We start from the raw sequence: 23788 nt of genomic DNA, 5'->3' as shown, positions 1-23788 counted from the left end.
AGTGATTAATATTCTGAAGCAAATGGAAATTTTAAATGCGAAAGAAAGTAAATCACCGCTGCAGCTGCTGCTGCTAAGTCGCTTCAGTCAAGTCTGACTTTATGCAACCCTATGGACTGCAGCCCACCAGGCTCCTCTGTCCACAGGATTCTCTAGGCAAGAATACTGGAGTGGGTTGCCATTTCCTTCTCCAAAGTAAATCACATTATGAGTCAAATCAGCTTAACAGTCTTAAGTGTACATGGCCTTTCTGGTTTGAAATTGATGACCTCACAGCTCATGAAAAGACAGCATTATGTATTGTTCTTCTACTGGCACATTTACTGTACTGTTGATTATCCAGCAAGAATTCAACTCAAGAAACTCTTTGAAGTAAGGGTGAATTAGAAGTCATTTTCCTCTAATAGTAAAGGAATTACCCAAATGGAATATGCTGGATCTGCTAAAAGTGGTTCTTTGGAGAAGAAAGCCATTCTTTTGCATTTGCTCTCTCATTCAGCTCAGTTCAGTTCAGTCACTAGTCATGTCCCACTCTTTGCGACCCCATGGACTGCAGCATACCAGGCTTCCCTGTCATCATCAGAGTTTACTCAAACTCATGTCCATCGAGTCAGTGATGCCTTTCAACCATCTCATCCTCTGTCATCCCTTTCTCCTGCCTTCAATCTTCCCCAATATCAGGGTCTTTTCCAATGAGTTGGTTCTTCGCATCAGGTGGCCAAAGTATTGGAGCTTCAGAATCAGTCCTTCCAAGGAGTGTGCAGGACTGACTTCCTTTAGGACTGACTGGTTGGATCTCCTTGCAGTCCAAGGGACTCTCAAAAGTCTTCTCCAACACCACAGTTCAAAAGCATCAATTCTTTGGTGTTCAGCATTCTTTATGGTCCAACTCTCACATCCATACATGACTACTGGAAAAACCATAACCTTGAATATAAGACCTTTGTCAGTAAATTAATGTCTCTGCTTTTAGATATGCTGTCTAGGTTGGCCATAGCTTTTCTTCCAAGGAGCAAGCGCCTTTTAATTTCACGGCTGTAGTCACCATCTACAGTGATTTTGGAGTCCAAGACAATAAAGTCTGTCACTGTTCCCACTGCTTCCTCATCTATTTTCCATGAAGTGATGGGACCGGATGCCATGATCTTTGTTTTTTGAAGGTTGAGTTTTAAGCCAGCTTGCTCTTTCATTAGTGCCATTATCATTATTATTAATTGATGTATTCTCAGTACCAGCTACAGAGCCTAAAAATATATTTTTTTAATATTTCTGAGTAAATGAATAAGTGGATTTATTGTAACAGACAGTGTTCCCCAGATGGCTGAGTGGTAAAGAATCTGCCTGCCAATACACAGATACACTGACGGGGAGATATAAGAAATGGGGGCTTGATACAAGATACAAGAGATACAAGAAATGGGAGCTCGATCCCTGGGTTGGGAAGATCCCCTGGAGTAGAAAAAAAAAATCCAGTATTCTTGCCTGGAAAATTCCATGGACAGAGGAGTCTAGTGGGCTACAGTCAATCGGGTGGCAAAGAATCGGGCATGACTGAGCATGCACACACATTATAACAAATGCTCTAAATATGAGATTTAAAGTTATAATCCATATTTTTACATACAAATCAAGTAAGATAAAATGTTATTAACTCAATATACAAGTGGTTAGGTTTTAACTTGTTATAATCAGATTTACAAACAATTTTATACCATATTTTATTCATTTATAAATTGTACCATTTAAATCCAAGATCTTACAATGTGTATTAGGAAAACATCTTTCTTCTACAGAGGAGGTCAAATGATCTGTCTACAGAAAAATTGCTAAATGATAGCTTGAATTTAAACAGAGATCAAATTCTATTTACCGTACAAGAACTATCATTAAGTAAAGTAAATGTATATTCATTGAAGTAATTCAATGAATTTTCAAATACTCTAAATCTCACACCCGCATTTCCTCAGCAACAGAATTTTTACCATCTGCCTTGGCTTATGATTTAATATGTATTTACATGTGAAAAATGGTACATGATTAAGAATAAAATAACAAATGTCTAGGCAAAACAAATTTCATATAATTTAGGAATATACTCAGAAAGTTCTAAAGTAGTTGCAAATAAAATGGTTTTGATATTCACTTTTTAACAGGTTAATGAGAAAAATATTCCTTATATGTTTCTGAATAAAATTATTTAAGAAAATATTTTAACATTTTAAGCAATTGGAAGAATTTTTATTTACATCCTCTCATTGAATGTTTTCATACGCTGATTATTTCAATTCTACCTAAATGCCATGGGAGTAAATTATACAAAACATAGTTAATTAAAGTTGTAAAACTGTAGGATTACAGGACAATATATTGTATTGTTTATTAATTATTAACTAATAACAATTAATATTAAATTACTAGATGTTTTTACTTGTTAAAATTTTTCATGAAAGAAAGATAGCCTAGAAATCACAGGATAAATTATTAAGACTAATCATTAACCATCACATTTCATACTGAACGAATGTGAGGATTCTTATGGTCTTGAGAGAGTATGCAAAGAGAAAATCCTCCTTTGCCAGAAATATCTGTTTGGTTGCTTTTGTTTCAACTTAACCTGGAGCAATCTCATCTACATGAAATGTTTTCCTCTACCCTCAACATTTTCTTCCCCAAACCCCAGAAAAAGAGAAACAGAAAAACTGAATAACTGTATCAAATGAAGACTCATTCAATCAGTCCTCTACAATTACTGAAGGCAACAGGACATTGGGGGATATTTTTCAGGTTCAAAAAGGAACAAATTTTCACCAGAACCCAGGGAAAGCACTCCTCCTAAAGAATCTAGTTGAATAACCCTAAGAATGCTCTGGGGCATTCCTGTTTCAAATCTCTTCATTAATTTCTCTATCAATTCCTCAGGCAGGGAAAAGAGGCATGGAAAAGTTAAGATGTTAATTGAGGGGCATAGTGGGTCTGAGCAACTATGGTTTCAAAAATAAATACAGTTCATTACACTGCCGTATCCTTCAGCAATGACCTTGTGGAAAAAACACGTGGAAATGACAAAAAAGTAATAATTGTTTTGTTGTTGTTGGCCTCTCAGGCCATGGATCTAACCTGTGTTTTCACTGCAGGGGGACCTGCAGTGGCAGCGCGGGGTCTTAACCACTAGACCACGAAAGAAGTCTGAAAAAGTTACAATTCTTTTCTTCATTCAACAGCCATAACAATATCTCTACTTACTGTCTCTTTGAATTAGAAGAGAAAAGTAAAACAAAGAGGAGGTTGAGGGTAAGTAAACAAAGGATTCAAAGGAAAAGCAGGACAGAAAACATTGCGAACATTTGAGAAGTTCTCTAAATGGATTAGAAGGAATTAAATTTCTGGGCGATTAACAAAGCCGGTGCTTCCCTTATATGTCCACGTCCTCCCATCTCCATGCGTGTTTGCGGGGTGGTATGTTCTGAGCTCTATGTAAGGAGGGCATTTGCATCTCAGACTTGATGGTTCTCAGCTAACTGAGTCAATGATTCTGTCTTTAAAAACAAGAGCATAAACACTTTTCCACTCAAATATCAAGTACACAGTTGTTTCACAAACTGGACTATTCAGAAACATAGATTATATAACCATATCGTTATTTGTTTCTCTAAGAATGACCTTTTAGTTTTAAAATACTGTTTTTCCTTTAATACCTATTGAAAGATTTATGAAATAATTTTCTTCTGTTTTTCCAGCTTAATTATACATTATTCCCTGGTTTCATAAAATTTTACATAAGATGACACAGTTTTCACATTCTTTATAGATTCCTATTTGACCATCTGTGCAAACTTATTTAAATAACTCCACTTTTCTGAATTTTTTCTTCTTTTCCTGTCATTTCTTAGAGAATGACTTTTACAACATTTTGGCCTCACACAAGGCTTTGACTCACAATAAAAATAAATTCACATTTGCATGCTATTGTTTTCTAATTAAGGAACATAGTAGATCCCTCTATTTTATTAGGTCATCTTTAATTCTGCCTAATGATTGTGATAGGCAGAGTAATGCCCACCCCAAATATGTCTATGACCTAATCGCTGGAAGCTCTGAATGCTATGCTCCACGGCAAAAGGGACTTTGCATATGTAATTAAAATTAAAGACCTTAAAGCGGTGAGTATCATAGATTATCCAGGTGAGCTCAATTTAATCATATAAACTTTTAAGAGTAGAAGAGAAAGTAGAAGAGGGAGTCAGGGAGATGTGACACCAAAGGGACTGTATGGCTTTGAAGACGGAGGAAAGAGGCCATGAGTTAAGTAAGGTACCAGTCTCTAAAAGCGAGCAACAGGGCTTCCCTGCTGGCACAGAGGAGAGGAATCTGCCTGCCAATGCAGGGGACACGGGTTCGATCCCCGGTCGGGGAAGAGCCCACATGCTGAGGAGCGGCTAGGCCCAGAGCTCCAGAACTACTGAGCCCACAGATTGTAACCACTGAAGCCTGTGCGCCCGAGAGCCCATGCTCCACAAGAGACGCCACCACGAGGAGAAGACAGAAAACAACAGCCACTTCAGCTCGCGAAACTAGAGAAAGCCCACATGCAGCAACGAAGACCCAGCACAGCCAAAAAATAAGTCAATAACTCTTTAAAAAAATCAATAAATAAACAGCTCTCAGTTTATAGTCAAATAAAAATAGGCCCCTCAGCCCTACAACCACAAGGAATGGAATTCTGTCAACAAACGAAATGAACAAGAAACAGATTTTTCCCTGGAGCCTCCAAAAAAGAATGCAGACAAGGGGCACCTTGGTATTAGTCTGGTGAGACCCATCAGACATTTTTAAGAAATGTAATATAATAAATAGGTATTTTTAAGCTGCTAAATTTACGATAATTTGTTATGGCAAAATGGAAAACTAATACAATAAAGTTTTATAGTTTTCAGAGTTATGCTAGAACATATTTCATTAGATTTAATAAGCATTTGGGGTTTTTCTATTATTATAAGTGACAATTCTAAAATTTTATATTCCCTTTGTTGCTGATACATAAAAAATACAACTGATTTTGTACATTAATCTTTTATATAGTGACATTGCTATATTAAGTTAGTAATTCTGATCATTTTCCTTTTACATTTGTCTGAATTTTTCACCTGTGCAGAGTGAAGTGAAAGTCACTCAGTCGTGTCTGACTCTCTTTTTTTTTCCCATTTATTTTTATTAGTTGGAGGCTAATTACTTTACAATATTGTAGTGGTTTTTGTCATACATTGACATGAATCAGCCATGGATTTACATGTGTTCCCCATCCCGATCCCCCCCTCCCACCTCCCTCTCTACCCGATCCCTCTGGGTCTTCCCAGTGCACCAGGCCTGAGCACTTGTCTCATGCGTCCAACCTTGGCTGGTGATCTGTTTCACCCTTGATAATATACATGTTTCGATGCTGTTCTCTCGAAACACCCCACCCTCGCCTTCTCCCACAGAGTCTGACTCTTTTACGGACTATGCAGTTCCATGGAATTCTCCAGGTCAGCATACTGCAGTGGGTAGCCTTTCCCTTTCCAGGGGCTCTTCCCAACCCAGGGATCAAACCCAGGTCTCCAAAATTGTAGGTGGATTCTTTACCAGCTGAGCCCCCTGTGCAAACAAGTTGTCTTCAAATGATGAGTTTCATTATTTTCTCTTCAGTCTTTTTTTTTTTTTTTTTTTTTCATTCTTTACTGCTCTCAAGGACCTCCAGTATTATACTGTGTAGAAATAATGATCAGGCCTCTATTTCTATGCAGCAATAAATAAATAAGACAGATTTAGGTACCTGAGAATGAAGCTATTGCTGTAGCCAGTGCCTAAAAATGTGGTAGTAGCTTTGGAACAGGGCCATGGACAGGGCTAGAAGCATATTAAGGAGTGAGTTTTAAAAAATCCTAAAACAGTCGAACAGACTCTTAGCAGAAATAAACACTTAAGGACACTGCTGGTGATGAGACAGAAGGAAGTAAGGAGCAAATTACTGGAGAATAGAGAGAGGCATCTTTTTCTCCTGAAGTTGTTGGCAAAACAAAAAATGAGCCTAGTGAACTGGATGATTTGGCTCAGAATATTTCCCCCCAAATTCTGGAAGGTATACCTGGTTTTCTCTCCCTGCTTATGATAATACACGAGGAACAAGAAATAAATCATCAAGTGAGGATAGACTGTGAAAAGGATTTGATTGTTTTGCAAAAACTCTTGACCTCTCCAGACAGCAAGATACTCCAAACTTATGAAATGGCTTCCAAACAAAGTTCAAATCCAAGGAACTGTCAAAAGATATGGTTGAGATTAAAAAGCCAAGGATGCAACTTTTTTGTTAAGACCTCAGGAAGCACAAAAGTACTGCAAGGTACTATTAATTCACACAGTTGTTGTGCAGTTGTTCAGTTGTGTCCAACTCTTTGAGACCCCATGAACTGTACACGCCAGGCTTCCCTGTCCTTCACTATTTCCCAGAGTTTCCTCAAACTCATGTCCATTGGGTCAGTAATGCCACCCAACCATCTCATCCTCTGTCATCCCGTCTCCTCCTGCCTTCAATCTTTCCCAGCATCAGGGTCTTTCCCAATGAGTTAGTTCTTCACATCAGTTGTCCAAAGTCTTGGAGTTTCAGCTTCAGCATCAGTCCTTCCAATGAATATTCAGGATTGATTTCCTTTAGGATGACCTGATTGAATCTTCTTGTAGTCCAAGGGACTCTCAAGAATCTTCTCCAGCACCAGAGATTGAAGGCATCGATTCTCCAATGCTCAGCTTTTTTTATTGTACAGTTCTCACATCTGTACATGACTACTGGAGAAAATCATACCTTTGACTCTACAGACTTTTGTTGGCAAAGTGATGTCTCTGCTTTTTAATACTCTGCCTAGATTTGTCATAGCTTTTCTTCCTAGGAGTAAGCATCTTTTAATTTCATGTCTGCAGTCACCATCTGCAGTGGTTTTGCAGCCAAAAAACAAAATCTGTCACTGTGTCCATTGCTTCCTTATCCATCTGTCATGAAGTGATGGGACCGGATGCCATGATCTTAGAATTTTGAATGTTGAGTTTTAAGCCAATTTTTAACTCTCCTCTTTCACCTTCATCAAGAGGCTCTTTAGCTCCTCATCACTTACTACCATAAGGGTAGTGTTATCTGCATATCTGAGGTTATTGATATTTCTCCCCACAATCTTGAATTCAGCTTGAGCTTCATCCAGTCTGGCATTCCACATGATGTAAGCTGCATATATAGGGCTTCTCTGCTGGCTCAAAGGGTAAAAACTCTGCCTGCAATGCAGGAGACCAGGGTTAAATTCTTGGGTCGACATACACAAAAATAAACTCAAAATGGATTAAAGATCTAAATGTAAGACCAGAAACTATAAAACTCCTAGAGGAGAACATAGGCAAAACACTCTCCGACATAAATCACAGCAAGATCTTCTATGACCCACCTCCCAGAATATTGGAAATAAAAGCAAAACTAAACAAATGGGACCTAATGAAACTTAAAAGCTTCTGCACTACAAAGGAAACTATAAGTAAGGTGAAAAGACAGCCCTCAGATTGGGAGAAAATAATAGCAAATGAAGAAACAGACAAAGGATTAATCTCAAAAATATACAAGCAACTCCTGAAGCTCAATTCCAGAAAAATAAATGACCCAATCAAAAAATGGGCCAAAGAACTGAACAGACATTTCTCCAAAGAAGACAAACAGATGGCTAACAAACACATGAAAAGATGCTCAACATCACTCATTATTAGAGAAATGCAAATCAAAACCACAATGAGGTACCATTACACGCCAGTCAGGATGGCTGCTATCCAAAAGTCTACAAGCAATAAATGCTGGAGAGGGTGTGGAGAAAAGGGAACCCTCTTACACTGTTGGTGGGAATGCAAACTAGTACAGCCACTATGGAAAACAGTTTGGAGATTTCTTAAAAAACTGGAAATAGAACTGCCATATGACCCAGCAATACCACTTCTGGGCATACACACCGAAGAAACCAGATCTGAAAGAGACACGTGCACCCCAATGTTCATCGCAGCACTGTTTATAATAGCCAGGACATGGAAGCAACCTAGATGCCCATCAGCAGACGAATGGATAAGGAAGCTGTGGTACATATACACCATGGAATATTACTCAGCCGTTAAAAAGAATTCATTTGAATCAGTTCTAATGAGATGGATGAAACTGGAGCCCATTATACAGAGTGAAGTAAGCCAGAAAGATAAAGAACATTACAGCATACTAACACATATATATGGGATTTAGAAAGATGGTAACGATAACTCAATATGCAAAACAGAAAAAGAGACACAGAAGTACAAAACAGACTTTTGAACACTGTGGGAGAAGGTGAGGGTGGGATGTTTCAAAAGAACAGCATGTATATTATCTATGATGAAACAGATCACTAGCCCGGGTGAGATGCATGAGACGAGTGCTCGGGCCTGGTGCACTGGGAGGACCCAGAGGAGTCGGGTGGAGGGGGGGGTGGGAGGGGTGATTGGGATGGGGAATATGTATAACTCTATGGCTGATTCGTGTTAATGTATGACAAAACCCACTGAAATGTTGTGAAGTAATTGGCCTCCAACTAATAAAATAAAATTAAAAAAAAAAAAAAAAAATTCTTGGGTCGAAAAGATCCCCTGGATAAGGAAATGGCAACCCATTCCAGTACTCTTGCATGGAGAATTCCATAGACAGAGAAGCCTGGCAGACTACAGTCCATGGGATTGCAAAAATTCAGACACAGCTGAGTCATTAACTTTCTTTTTTCACTCTGCATATAAGTTAAATAAGCAGGGTGACAATATACAGCCTTAATGTACTCCTTTCCCAATTTGGAACCAGTCCTTGTTCCATGTCCGGTTCTAACTGTTGCTTCTTGACCTGCATACAGGTTTTGCAGGAGGCAGGTAAGGTGGTCTGGTATTGCCACCTCTTTAAGAAATTTTCCACAGTTTGTAGTGATCCACACAGTCAAAGACTTTAGCATAGTCAATGAAGCAGAAGTAGATGTTTTTTCTGAAATTCTCTTGCTTTTTCTATGATTCAGTGGATGTTGACAATTTGATCTCTGGTTCCTCTGCCTTTTCTAAATCCAACTTGAACAGCTGGAAGTTCTCAGTTCATATACTGTTGAAGCCTAGCTTGGAGGATTTTGAGCATTACCTTGCTAGCATGTGAAGTGAATGGAATTGTGCTGTAGTTTGAACATTCTTTGGCATTGCCCTTCTTTGGGATTGGAATGAAAACTGACCTTTTCCAGTCCTGTGGCCACTGCTGTAGTCACCCTTTAAAAGATTAAGCCTATGCCTCACAGATCTTCTCAATCAAGTAGTAAGCCCTCTAGGAAGCTTAAGGGTGTGGTTCCTCAGTGATCTCAGCAGGAAATCAAAAAAGATTGGAGGCAACCTTAAAGAGATGTGAGTATGCTTTTATCTAAAAGAATGAATCTTAATGAGATAGACAAGAGACTTATAAAGTTTTTGAGAGACTTATATCAGCAAATACACTACTACACTACCATTTGGGCTTCCCTGATGGTTCAGTGGGTAAAGAATCTGCCTGCAACTCAGGAGACCCAGGTTTGATCCCTGGGTCAGGAAGATCTCCTAGAGAAAGGAATGGCAACCCACTCCAGTATTCTTGCCTGGTGAATTCCTTGGATAGAGGAGCCTAGTGGGCTATAGTCCAGGCAGTCACAAAGAGCCAGACCTGACTGAATGACTAACACACTACACAGCAAAACACCACCAGCTTGAATTAGACTCCCATTCTATTCTCAAAGCAATTGTTCAGGTGTAAATGTCGAATGAGCTGCCAGCAACTGCTTTAAACAGCAATACTAATAGCAGTCAAATTTCAAGTAATTAGTCACAGTGAGATGAATGAATGAGAAACTCATGTTATAAGGTCCAGGATAAGATAGAAAGATCTGCTTAAGTAATTCTGAAATTTTAGTTAAACTAACCACCCTTCCTCTTAATTATTATTAAAAAAAAAAAAAAAGGAGCTTCTCGAGAAAACGGCACTATTTTTAAAGACTATTATTCTTTACAAAATTTGCCTAGGCCAATTTTAGGGAACAGCAGGACTGCATTTTCTCAGTGATGTCTAAAACCTGTTTGTTGTTGCTGTTGTTAATTAGATCTGTTTTCTAATTCAACTTTGTCCAGATCTCAGGTTCCTCCTATTTTAAAATCTGAAGTGTTCTCTTGTCTGCCCAAGCTGTACATTGGCTGATTGCTGGAAATGAGAAGAGTAATCTCGTTTTTGGGTTCTCTAGACTAACACTGAGGAGGAAGGATATAGGTTCCCCTCAACCACAAAGGGCCCAGAGGCTTTTTTGTTCTTGGTAAACTTATCTTCATTCAAATAAAAGCCTGGGAATAATCATTCTGTGTTATGGAATTAGATGTACATCAAAATAACCTGCATTCAAAATTGCATTTTAATGGCTAAGTTGAAGATCTCTCTTGGTAAACATCACATTGCACTTGAAAATATGTGGGCTATTTTCAAATATCTTTTGGTAATGATTTCTAACATAATTCCACAATGATAAGAGAACAGACTCTGAATGATTTAAATACTTTCAGGTCATGAAAATTTTGCACCTTATTTTATATCCCTGGATATGTTCCAATGTGTTCTAGTTTACAGTCTATGGGAACTTGAGTAGAATTTGTATCCTGCTGTTCTGTGAAAATAGTGCAAATCTTAATTATGTTGAATTGGCTCATAGTGCTTTTCAGATCTCCTATATCCTTCTCAGTTCAATTTAGTCAGTCATGTCCAACTCTTTGCAACCCCATGGACTGCAGCATGCCAGGCTTCCCTGTCCATCACCAACTCCTGGATCTTGCTCAAATTCATATCCATCAACCATCTCATTTTCTGTCATCCCTTTCTCCTCCTGCCTTCAATCTTTCCTAGCATCAGGGTCTTTTCAAATGAGTCAGTTCCTCGCATCAGGTTGCAAAAGTACTAGAGTTTCAGCTTCAGTATCAGTCCTTCCAATGAATATCAGGACTGACTTCCTTTAGGATTGACTGGTTGGATCTCCTTGCAGTCCAAGTGACTCTCAAGAGTCTTCTCCAACACCACAGTTCAAAATCATCAGTTCTTCAATGCTCAGCTTTCTTTATGGCCCAACTCTCACATCCATACGAGTACTGGAAAAACCATAGCTTTGACTAGATGGACCTTTGTTGCCAAAGTAATGTCTCTTCTTTTTAATATGCTGTCTAGGTTAGTTTTTCTTCCAAGGAGCAAGGATCTTTTTGATTTCATGGCTGCAGTCACCATCTGTAGTGATTTTGGAGCTCAAGAAAATAAAGTCTGTTACTATTTCCCTTGTTGCCCCATCTATTTGCCATGAAATGATGGAACCAGATGCCATAATCTTAGTTTTTTTAAATGTTGAGTTTTAATATTAAAAAACTAAGTATAATTAAGGATATACTTAATATTTTTTAATATTTATATATATATCCTTAAATATACTTAGTTTTTTGAATGTTGAGCTTTAAGCCAGTATATTTAAGTATATTCTTCTTAAAGTATATAGTCTGTACATTCATTCTATTAATTTTTGAGAGTTTGATATTGAAATTCCAACTAAAAGTCTTAATTCATCTACTTAAAAAATAATTGTAATATGTAGTGGAACTATATGTAACCTTGTTCCGTATTTCCTAAGTCTCCTGTAAATGTGTTACAATGCTTTCATAAATTTTAAAAAATAACCTGGAAATTGCAGGAGGAGGAGCCAAGATGGCGGAGGAGTAGGACGGAGAGACCACTTTCTCTCCTAGAAATTCATCAAAAAAATAACTGAACGCAGAGCAAACTTCACAAAACAACTTCTGATCGCTAGCTGAGGTCATCAGGCGCCCAGAAAAGCAGCCCATTGTCTTCGAAAGGAGGTAGGACAAAATATAAAAGATAAAAAGCGAAACAAAAGAGCTAAGGACGGAGATCCGTCCCGGGAAGGGACTTAATAGAGGACGTTCCCAGACACCGGGAAACCCTCGCTCTGGCGGGCCTGGGGGAAGTGTTGGAATCTCAAGAGTTTGAATCTGACTGGGAGGGATACAATAAATAAAACCCACAGATTAAGAGCCTAAAAGCAACTCCCAGCAGAAAAGTACCCCAGACGCCCGCATCCGCCACCAGCAAGTGGGGACGGAACGGAGAAGAGCGGGCGGCATTACTTGGGGCTGGATCCGGGCCTGAGCGCCCTGAGGACAATCAGAGGGAGCTTTTGTGAGTTGCCAACTTGAACTGTGGGAGAGCGAAAGAGACAGAAAATTAACCGGCCCGAACACACTGCCGGCCGTTCGCAGAACAAAGGGACCGAGATTCTGGGCGGCCGAAGCCCGCCGGGAGGGTCGTGGCGAGACGGAGGGCGCGGGCGCCCGACCGGCTCGGGCGGGAGCTGCGGCTGGGGACGCGGAGGGCGGAGGGCGCACACGCCCGACTGGCGCCGGCGGGGACTGAGACTGGGACCGCGCAGGGCAGAAGACGCGCCGCACCCGGGGAGAGAGCGCCCGTCAAGCGCCTGGCTGCCTGGGCCGCTCGGGCGGCGTGGGGCCGGAGCGCGGGCCCGGCTTTGTGTGCCGCGCTTTTGTGAATCGCCCGAGGGCTGGAGCCGCGCGCAGCGTGGCGCGCGCTTCAGACGGAGCAGCCCGGAGCCTGAGCAGCGCAGATCGAGAAAAGAGCGCAAGCCTCTCCCTGGAGCGCCGGCCCCTCCCCGCACAGCCCCTCCCCGCACAGCCCCTCGCCGCACAGCCCCTCCCCGCACAGCCCCTCCCCGCACAGCCCCTCGCCGCAGCGCGACGGAACTAGCTACCTGAATAAGAATCCACCTCCGCCCCGTGTGTCAGGGCGGAAATTAGGCGCGGAAGAGAGACCGGCAACAGAACCCAAATAAACAAAGGGAACCGCTTCAGAAGGGACCGGTGTAACAGATTAAAATCCCTGAAGAAACCACGGACTGACTACACCGGAAGGGCCTGTAGATATCGAGAAGTGTAAGCTGGAACGAGGAGCTATCTGAAGCTGAGCCGAACCCACACTGACCGCAACAGCTCCAGGGAAACTCCTAGATATATTTTTTCTTTTTCTTTTTTTTTCTTTTTTTCTTTTTTTTTTTTTAAGTAAGGAAAAAAAATTTTTTTTTCTTTCTTTTTTCTTGGTTCTCTTTTATTTTCCTTTAAAAATTCCTTATTACTCCCCCATTACTCCTTAACTTTCATTTTCATAGATTTTTACGATTTTTTTTAATTAGGCAAAACAATTTTTTTTCTCTTTCTTTTTTCTTTTTTTTTTCTTTTTTTTTTCTTCTTTTTTTCTTTTCTTTTTTCTTCTCTTCTATTTTCTTTTTCTTTTTCTCTTATTTCTTTTAAAGCCCTCTAGCACTCCTTTTACTACGCCTTAATTTTCATTTTCAATCCACTATAACCTTACAGAAGAAAGAGAAAGGGAAGAAAAAAAAAAAAAAAGAAGAGAAGCCCTATTTTTATACCAAACTTCATATATATTTCTAAAATTTCTTTTGTGTGTTTTGGTTTTTGTTTTTAATATAGTATTTTTAAGAGTCTAACCTCTACTCTAGATTTTTAATTTTTGTTTTTCAGTATATGATATAAATTGTGAACATTTAAGAATCCAATATTCAGCTCCCATTTTTATTCACGAGTGTGTTGATTATTCTCTCCCAATCTTGACTCTGTTTTCTACCTCAGAACTCCTCTATTTCCTCCTTTCCCCTTCTCTTCCCAATCCAATTCTGTGAATCTTTGTGGGTGTCTGGGCTACGGAGAACACTCTGGGATCACACAACTTCGTAGATCTGTCTCTCTCCTCTTGAGTCCCCCTCTTTCTCCTCCTGCCCATCTCTATCTCCCTCCTCCCTCTCCTCTTCTCCATGTAACTCGGTGAACCTCTCTGGGTATCCCTAACGGGGGAGAAACTTTCCACCATTAACATAGAAGTTTTATTATCAGTGCTGTATAGTTGGAGAAGTCCTGAGACTATAGGAAGAATAAAACTGAAATCCAGAAGCAGGAGACTTAAGCCCAAAACCTGAGAACACCAGAAAACTCCTGACTACATGAATCTTTAAGTAATAAGTGACCCTACAAAAGCCTCCATACCTGCAACGAAACCAACCACCACCCAAGAGCCAATAAGTTTTAGAGCACGACATACCACGCAAATTCTCCAGCAACGCAGGAACATTGACCTGAACGTCAACATACAGACTGCCCAAGGTCACACCTAACACATAGACCCATCTCAAAACTCATTACTGGGCACTCCATTGCTATCCAAAGAGAAGAAATCAAGATCCGCACACCAGAACACTGACGCAAGCTTCGCTAATCAGGAAACCTTAACAAGCCAATCGTCTAACCCCACCCACTGGGTAAAACCTCCACAATAAAAAGGAACCACAGACCTCCAGAATACAGAAAGCCCACTCCAGACACAGCAATCTAAACAAGATGAAAAGGCAGAGAAATACCCAACAGGTAAAGGAACATGAAAAGGGCCCACCAAGTCAAACAAAAGAGGAGGAGATAGGGAATCTACCTGAAAAAGAATTTAGAATAATGATAATAAAAATGATCCAAAATCTTGAAAGCAAAATGGAGGTACAGATAAATAGCCTGGAGACAAAGATTGAAAAGATGCAAGAAATGTTTAATAAAGATCTAGAAGAAATAAAAAAGAGTCAATTGAAAATGAATAATGCAATGAATGAGATCAAAAACACTCTGGAGGGAACCAAGAGTAGAATAACGGAGACAGAAGATAGGATAAGTGAGGTAGAAGATAAAATGGTGGAAATAAATGAAGCAGAGAGGAAAAAAGAAAAAAGGATCAAAAGAAATGAGGACAACCTCAGGGACCTCTGGGACAATGTGAAACGCCCCAACATTCGAATCATAGGAGTTCCAGAAGAAGAAGACAAAAAGAAAGGCCATGAGAAAATACTCGAGGAGATAATAGCTGAAAACTTCCCTAAAATGGGGAAGGAAATAGCCACCCAAGTCCAAGAAACCCAGAGAGTCCCAAACAGGATAAACCCAAGGCGAAACACCCCAAGACACATATTAATCAAATTAACAAAGATCAAACACAAAGAACAAATACTAAAAGCAGCAAGGGAGAAACAACAAATAACACACAAAGGGATTCCTATAAGGATAACAGCTGATCTATCAATAGAAACCCTCCAGGCCAGAAGGGAATGGCAGGACATACTGAAAGTAATGAAAGAGAATAACCTACAACCTAGATTACTGTACCCAGCAAGGATCTCATTCAGATATGAAGGAGAATTCAAAAGCTTTACAGACAAGCAAAAGCTAAGAGAATTCAGCACCACCAAACCAGCTCTTCAACAAATGCTAAAGGATCTTCTCTAGACAGGAAATGCAGAAAGGTTGTATAAACGTGAACCCAAAACAACAAAGTAAATGACAACGGGACCACACCTATCAATAATTACCTTAAATGTAAATGGGTTGAATGCCCCAACCAAAAGACAAAGATTGGCTGAATGGATACAAAAACAAGACCCCTATATATGCTGTCTACAAGAGACCCACCTCAAAACAAGGGACACATACAGACTCAAAGTGAAGGGCTGGAAAAAAATATTTCACGCAAACGGAGACCAAAAGAAAGCAGGAGTCGCAATACTCATATCAGATAAAATAGACTTTCAAATAAAGGATGTGAAAAGAGACAAAGAAGGTCACTACATAATGATCAAAGGATCAATCCAAGAAGAAGATATAACAATTATAAATATATATGCACCCAACATAGGAGCACCGCAATATGTACGGCAAACACTAACGAGTATGAAAGAGGAAATTAATAGTAACACAATAATAGTGGGAGACTTTAATACCCCACTCACAACCATGGATAGATCAACTAAACAGAAAATCAACAAGGAAACACAAACCTTAAATGATACAATGGACCAGCTAGACCTAATTGATATCTATAGGACATTTCACCCCAAAACAATCAACTTCACCTTTTTCTCAAGTGCACACGGAACCTTCTCCAGAATAGATCACATCCTGGGCCATAAATCTGGTCTTGGAAAATTCAAAAAAATTGAAATCATTCCAGTCATCTTTTCTGACCACAGTGCAGTAAGATTAGATCTCAATTACAGGAAAAAAATTGTTAAAAATTCCAACATATGGAGGCTAAATAACACGCTTCTGAATAACCAACAAATCATAGAAGAAATCAAAAAAGAAATCAAAGTATGTATAGAAATAAATGAAAATGAAAACACAACAACCCAAAACCTATGGGACACTGTAAAAGCAGTGCTAAGGGGAAGGTTCATAGCATTACAGGCACACATCAAGAAACAAGAAAAAAGCCAAATAAATAACCTAACTCTACACCTAAAACAATTAGAGAAGGAAGAAATGAAGAACCCCAGGGTTAGCAGAAGGAAAGAAATCTTAAAAATTAGGGCAGAAATAAATGCAAAAGAAACTAAAGAGACCATAGCAAAAATCAACAAAGCTAAAAGCTGGTTTTTTGAAAAAATAAACAAAATTGACAAACCATTAGCAAGACTCATTAAGAAACAAAGAGAGAAGAACCAAATTAACAAAATAAGAAATGAAAAGGGTGAGATCACAACAGACAACACTGAAATACAAAGGATCATAAGAGACTACTACCAGCAGCTCTATGCCAATAAAATGGACAACTTGGATGAAATGGACAAATTCTTAGAAAAGTATAACTTTCCAAAACTGAACCAGGAAGAAATAGAAGATCTTAACAGAGCCATCACAAGCAAGGAAATCGAAACTGTAATCAGAAATCTTCCAGCAAACAAAAGCCCAGGACCAGATGGCTTCACAGCTGAATTCTACCAAAAATTTAGAGAAGAGCTAACACCTATCTTACTCAAACTCTTCCAGAAAATTGCAGAAGAAGGTAAACTTCCAAACTCATTCTATGAGGCCACCATCACCCTAATTCTAAAACCAGACAAAGATGCCACAAAAAAAGAAAACTACAGGCCAATATCACTGATGAACATAGATGCAAAGATCCTTAACAAAATTCTAGCAAACAGAATCCAACAACATATTAAAAAAATCATACACCATGACCAAGTGGGCTTTATCCCAGGAATGCAAGGATTCTTTAATATCCGCAAATCGATCAACGTAATACACCACATTAACAAATTGAAAGATAAAAAACATATGATTATCTCAATAGATGCAGAGAAAGCCTTTGACAAAATTCAACACTCATTTATGATTAAAACTCTCCAGAAAGCAGGAATAGAAGGAACATACCTCAACATAATAAAAGCTATATATGACAAACCCACAGCAAGCATCACCCTCAATGGTGAAAAATTGAAAGCATTTCCTCTGAAATCAGGAACAAGACAAGGATGCCCACTCTCACCACTACTATTCAACATAGTGTTGGAAGTTTTGGCCACAGCAATCAGAGCAGAAAAAGACATAAAAGGAATCCAGATAGGAAAAGAAGAAGTGAAACTCTCGCTGTTTGCAGATGACATGATCCTCTACATAGAAAACCCTAAAGACTCTTCCAGAAAATTACTAGAGCTAATTAATGAATATAGTAAAGTTGCAGGATATAAAATTAACACACAGAAATCCCTTGCATTCCTATACACTAACAATGAAAAAACAGAAAGAGAAATTAAGGAAACAATACCATTCACCATTGCAACAAAAAGAATAAAATACTTAGGAGTACATCTACCTAAAGAAACAAAAGACCTATACATAGAAAACTATAAAACACTGATGAAAGAAATCAAAGAGGACACAAACAGTTGGAGAAACATACCGTGTTCATGGATTGGAAGAATCAATATTGTCAAAATGGCTATTCTACCCCAAAGCAATCTATAGATTCAATGCAATCCCTATCAAGCTACCAACGGTATTTTTCACAGAACTAGAACAAATAATTTCACAATTTGTATGGAAATACAAAAAACCTCGAATAGCCAAAGTAATCTTGAGAAAGAAGAATGGAACTGGAGGAATCAACCTGCCTGACTTCAGACTCTACTACAAAGCCACAGTCATCAAGACAGTATGGTACTGGCACAAAGACAGAAATATAGATCAATGGAACAGAATAGAAAGCCCAGAGATAAATCCACGAACCTATGGACAGCTTATCTTTGACAAAGGAGGCAAGGATATACAATGGAAAAAAGACAATCTCTTTAACAAGTGGTGCTGGGAAAACTGGTTAACCACTTGTAAAAGAATGAAACTAGAACACTTCCTAACACCATACACAAAAATAAACTCAAAATGGATTAAAGATCTAAATGTAAGACCAGAAACTATAAAACTCCTAGAGGAGAACATAGGCAAAACACTCTCCGACATAAATCACAGCAAGATCTTCTATGACCCACCTCCCAGAATATTGGAAATAAAAGCAAAAATAAACAAATGGGACCTAATGAAAATTAAAAGCTTTTGCACAACAAAGGAAACTATAAGTAAGGTGAAAAGACAGCCCTCAGATTGGGAGAAAATAATAACAAATGAGGAAACAGACAAAGGATTAATCTCAAAAATATACAAGCAACTCCTGAAGCTCAATTCCAGAAAAATAAACGACCCAATCAAAAAATGGGCCAAAGAACTAAACAGACATTTCTCCAAAGAAGACATACAGATGGCTAACAAACACATGAAAAGATGCTCAACATCACTCATCATCAGAGAAATGCAAATCAAAACCACAATGAGGTACCATTACACGCCAGTCAGGATGGCTGCTATCCAAAAGTCTACAAGCAATAAATGCTGGAGAGGGTGTGGAGAAAAGGGAACCCTCTTACACTGTTGGTGGGAATGCAAACTAGTACAGCCACTATGGAAAACAGTGTGGAGATTCCTTAAAAAACTGGAAATAGAACTGCCATATGACCCAGCAATCCCACTTCTGGGCATACACACTGAGGAATCCAGATCTGAAAGAGACACGTGCACCCCAATGTTCATCGCAGCACTGTTTATAATAGCCAGGACATGGAAGCAACCTAGATGCCCATCAGCAGATGAATGGATAAGGAAGCTGTGGTACATATACACCATGGAATATTACTCAGCCGTTAAAAAGAATTCATTTGAATCAGTTCTAATGAGATGGATGAAACTGGAGCCCATTATACAGAGTGAAGTAAGTCAGAAAGATAAAGAACATTACAGTATACTAACACATATATACGGAATTTAGATAGATGGTGGCGATAACCCTATATGCAAAACAGAAAAAGAGTCACAGAAATACAGAACAGACTTTTGAACTCTGGGGGAGAACGTGAGGGTGGGATGTTTTGAAAGAACAGCATGTATATTATCTATGGTGAAACGGACCACCAGCCCAGGTGGGATACATGAGTCAGGTGCTCGGGCCTGGTGCACTGGGAGGACCCTGAGGAGTCGGGTGGGGAGGGAGGTGGGAGGGGGGATCGGGATGGGGAATACATGTAACTATATGGCTGATTCATGTCAATGTATGACAAAACCCACTGAAATGTTGTAAAGTGATTGGCCTCCAACTAATAAAATAATATTAAAAAAAAAAAAAAAAAAAAAAAAAAAACAATGTCATCAAAAGCAAAAAAAAAAAAAAAAAAATAACCTGGAAATTGCAAAGCCCACACCTGATTTTATCATTGTGCCTAACCTCTCATTGCCCTCCAGATCCACTCTCCATCTTCTCCAGTCCGTTTTCTGCCCCAGGAGGCTCACCTGTGTAAAGTGACTCTCTTTGTTCCTTGCCTTTATATTTCTTATTGATTCAGCTAATGAGTCAGCACTAGTAGGCGATGTAAAGACACTCACTCCCTGATTACCTCACCAGTTTCAGGTTGAAATAAGAATGGATGTTTGGTTGAATACCTAACTTAAGAGGACAGGTAAGAAAAGACTACTAGTTGAAAAAGCACATTAATATAGAACCAGTGGACGATATACGACTCTTCCGTCAAGAGAAATACAACCATACAGGAATTAACACCAAAAAATACACTCCAAAGTTTTCTTAAAGGAAGTCTTAAAGAGACCTCTATACTGTTCTTTTCACTGGCCACATTATAAGATCATAGAGATTTTGAAAAAAAGAGTGGGTTTTTTAATTTTTCTACAAGTAAATTTTACCTTAAGTAAATTTACTTCAACGCTGTTGAAGTAAAAGCACAAATAGTTCCAAAACATATATGACTGGAAATATAATGTTTTAGTATTTCAGAAAATAATCATATTGAGAGTTAAATTGTACATGTTTGAATTTTGACTTATTTACTCATTCAACATTTACTTACTTAACTTACAAACTTGGAGGAAATCATGTTTGATCAACTGTCTTGAACAAGCCATTCATAATTTTGAGTTTGATCTTGGTGATAATACTGTGTTGAAGGTCTGAGCAAAGAAAAGAGAATTACAAATCCAAAAGATACAGAAAAATTACATAGAAATTAATTGAAATAAAATTATATTTTTCTGTAATTTGTATCTGCACATGTATATCAGAATGAAGATATACCTTCATCTTCATACATTTCATTATTCCTCAAATGACACTATAACTACAAATTCTCTCCTGTTTCTGCATTGCTTCCCAATACTTGAAGTTAACCTAAGACAACAGTCTCTATTACTATTTATCCAACCATTCTTATCCTTTCTTCTAAAATATATGATGTATTTCCTTTTCTTTCAAATCTTCTACCAAGCAATCATTTACAATACCTTGATCTTCTATACATTATATATGAGGACAGATGCCCAAACTGATCTGAAACTCCCTTCTCTAATTATTGAATGTGAAAGACATACATGTCAGCAATTATTCTCCCACTTTTTTCAAAACTACCTAATAGAAATATGTCTGAGGCCATGTTAACACCCAATAATTTGACTGGAATTTGGCCAGGTATTTATTATTTTATTTAATCTTGACCAGTGTTTAAATGTTAAATGATTAGTAATCTTTTTCCTTTATATCAATAACATATTAATAACAGTGTAATGCACCATACTAATAATCACAGAGCTTGGTCTATTTTTCTAAAACTTCCTAAATACTCTTTAGTTCTCATTGGAGAAGGCATGATTAATTTTTACATAATCATAGAGCTTATAATGTTATATAATAAAATTTCTGTATAAGAACTTTACTTACAAAATTAAGTATCAACTCAAATTTACAGGATATACAGATCAAAGTCATTAGCTTCCAAAGTCCTTTCCATAGTATTCCAATATTCAATAAAAATGAAAACCATAAATGTAATGCCTAAAATAATATTAATCTTATAAACAAGAGTGTTTTGATTAGTGTTCCAAAGTAAGGACAAACATAAAAGAGGAGACAAACCTTATTATGAGTCAAATCAATGTATATACCTTTTTATTAAATTTAAAGTGATTATTTCAAGTCTTAGAAAAGACAATACTGTGTGTTTTTATTGCACAGTCCTTATTATGATACTGATTTTCATGCAGGCACCCAGTCATTCAAGTACGGCCAAACCCTGACCTCTGATCCTCACGAGGTTTTCAGATGAAAAGGTGATTGGGGAAAGTTTATCCAAAGGAAACAGCTGAATGGAATCACAATTGCTCTGTTAAACTGATACTAGTGGCTCAAAGTCACTTTTTTCTGTTTGTGTTACAACCTTTCCAATAAATCCTTGGCCCTTCAAGACAGGAACTGAGTCTGTCTTGCTCCTATCACATCCAATAATAATGTCCAATAAATATATGTTGAGTTAAATCAATTAAATCAAAATTGTCATTTCATACTCAATAACGCTGAGATTTAGTTATATCAACTATATCTATAGTTAATGTTATAAAAAATTCAATACACAAATAAGTTAAATTATAAACAATATTGTCATATAGTACTATGGAGTTCACAAAGTAAATGAATATTCTAATTTAATTCTAATATCTATTCATTCAGGTGAATAAAACAGGGATGATTCTCATCCAATAGATGAGAAAATGGCATTTACAAATAAGTTTACCAAGGTCAAATAGTAATAAAATGACAGAACTAGTTATTAAATCTAGCCTTTTTGAATTCAGGTTCAGTGCTCTCTACTACTGTAGAATTGCCTTTAGAAGATTTTTGCATACTTTTTCTCAAATACACTGGTGATTTCTCATAGCTATATTTGTTTTGAAGCAGTTTATTTGACTTTATGGTATGTGGTTCAACATAGCTTGATACATAAAAATAGTAAATGAATCAGTATAAAATTAATTTTTATTAGCATGCTAAACAACAATTATCTACATTTCTCAATGCATGATCACAGCAATCGAAAAAGTATTCAGAAATCAGATTACTGTCTAATTTAATGTGCTCTCTTAAAAACTGAGGGATTCTAAGTCACAGAGGTTTCAAAGGAATGAAGTGGAGGTGCAATGGGGGGGAGGTATTTCACAAATCTCCCTAATGTGGGCCCTTTGAGCTTATGTGCATAAATGTGTTCTAACTCAATGGAATAAAGGTTATTTATATCCTCTCATTATATGCTTTCAGACATTATCTCTTCATGTCTATTAAACTTTAAATATTAAAGCAAACTGCAAAAATGAAGTTTATCAACTTCTAAAAATTTGGGAACAATGGCAATATACAAATAATTTTATAATTTCAAGTAAGAAACTGAAGCATAGTTTTCTTAGAATGAGTGATAAACATAAAATCCATAGTGCTCATTTGTAAATTTTGTCAAATATCAGATTTTATTGTTACCCCTTCCAAGAAAAAGATAAAATAGAGTTCTCATTGTTCCTGGGACAAAAATTCCAAAGGGCAAGTGTTTCAAGATTAAACTGAAATGATACCACGTATGCAATTTTTTTCCTAGCCCCCACTCTCTACCACAACCAATAGGCAAAAAGTAGGAGGTACAAAGGGAAAGAATGGTTACCTTATTAGATGGAAGAACCATTCAATTAGTTCTTTTAACATCTGAAGGTATCAGATGTTAAAAGGCATTGACTTAGAGGCATTGACTGGATCAATAAGAAGCAAGTTCTGACCAAGATCCAAAAGAGACACCCCTCTCAAGGTAACTGTGTGGATAATACCAATGCTCCCAGGGTACTCTTCTCCAGATTCTTCTCTTCTGCATTAACTAAAGCCTAGTTTCTTAATCAGAAAGAGGCTGGGGGCACTGATGAGTTAGTTCAGTTTTGGGCAGGCTGTATTAAAGGTGCAGTGGTACTACCATATGGAGATGTTCATGAAGGAGTTGTATGCACAAGGTTGACTCAACAAACTTAGAAGTCAGTCTACAGATATTAACAGATGCTATTTCCAAGTACCTGCAGGAACTCCTACAGGGGCACTGCTATCAAGTGAGGAAAAAATAAGATTGATGCCAGAACCCACATTTGGGTAGAGAAGAAAGAAAATCCACGAACAAACCTCTTAAAAAGAACTTCAGAGGGGTATGAAGAAAGCCAGGGTAGGGTGGTTTCATAAAAACCAAGAGAAGAAGGAAGGACTCATGTCAAACATTAGAAAGAATTCTATCTTGTAAGAAAAGAATAACACTGAAATGAACACATCATTAACTAACTTGACTGGCAGTGTTCCAATTTCTAGATAGAATAAAAAGACTTACTGCAGTGGATTGTGTTAAAGAATATATAAAGG

This window comes from Muntiacus reevesi, chromosome 22 (genome assembly GCF_963930625.1).
Source record: "Muntiacus reevesi chromosome 22, mMunRee1.1, whole genome shotgun sequence".
Lineage (NCBI taxonomy): Eukaryota > Metazoa > Chordata > Mammalia > Artiodactyla > Cervidae > Muntiacus > Muntiacus reevesi.
The sequence above is the reverse complement of the archived record's forward strand: the minus strand, read 5'-3'. Positions refer to the sequence as shown.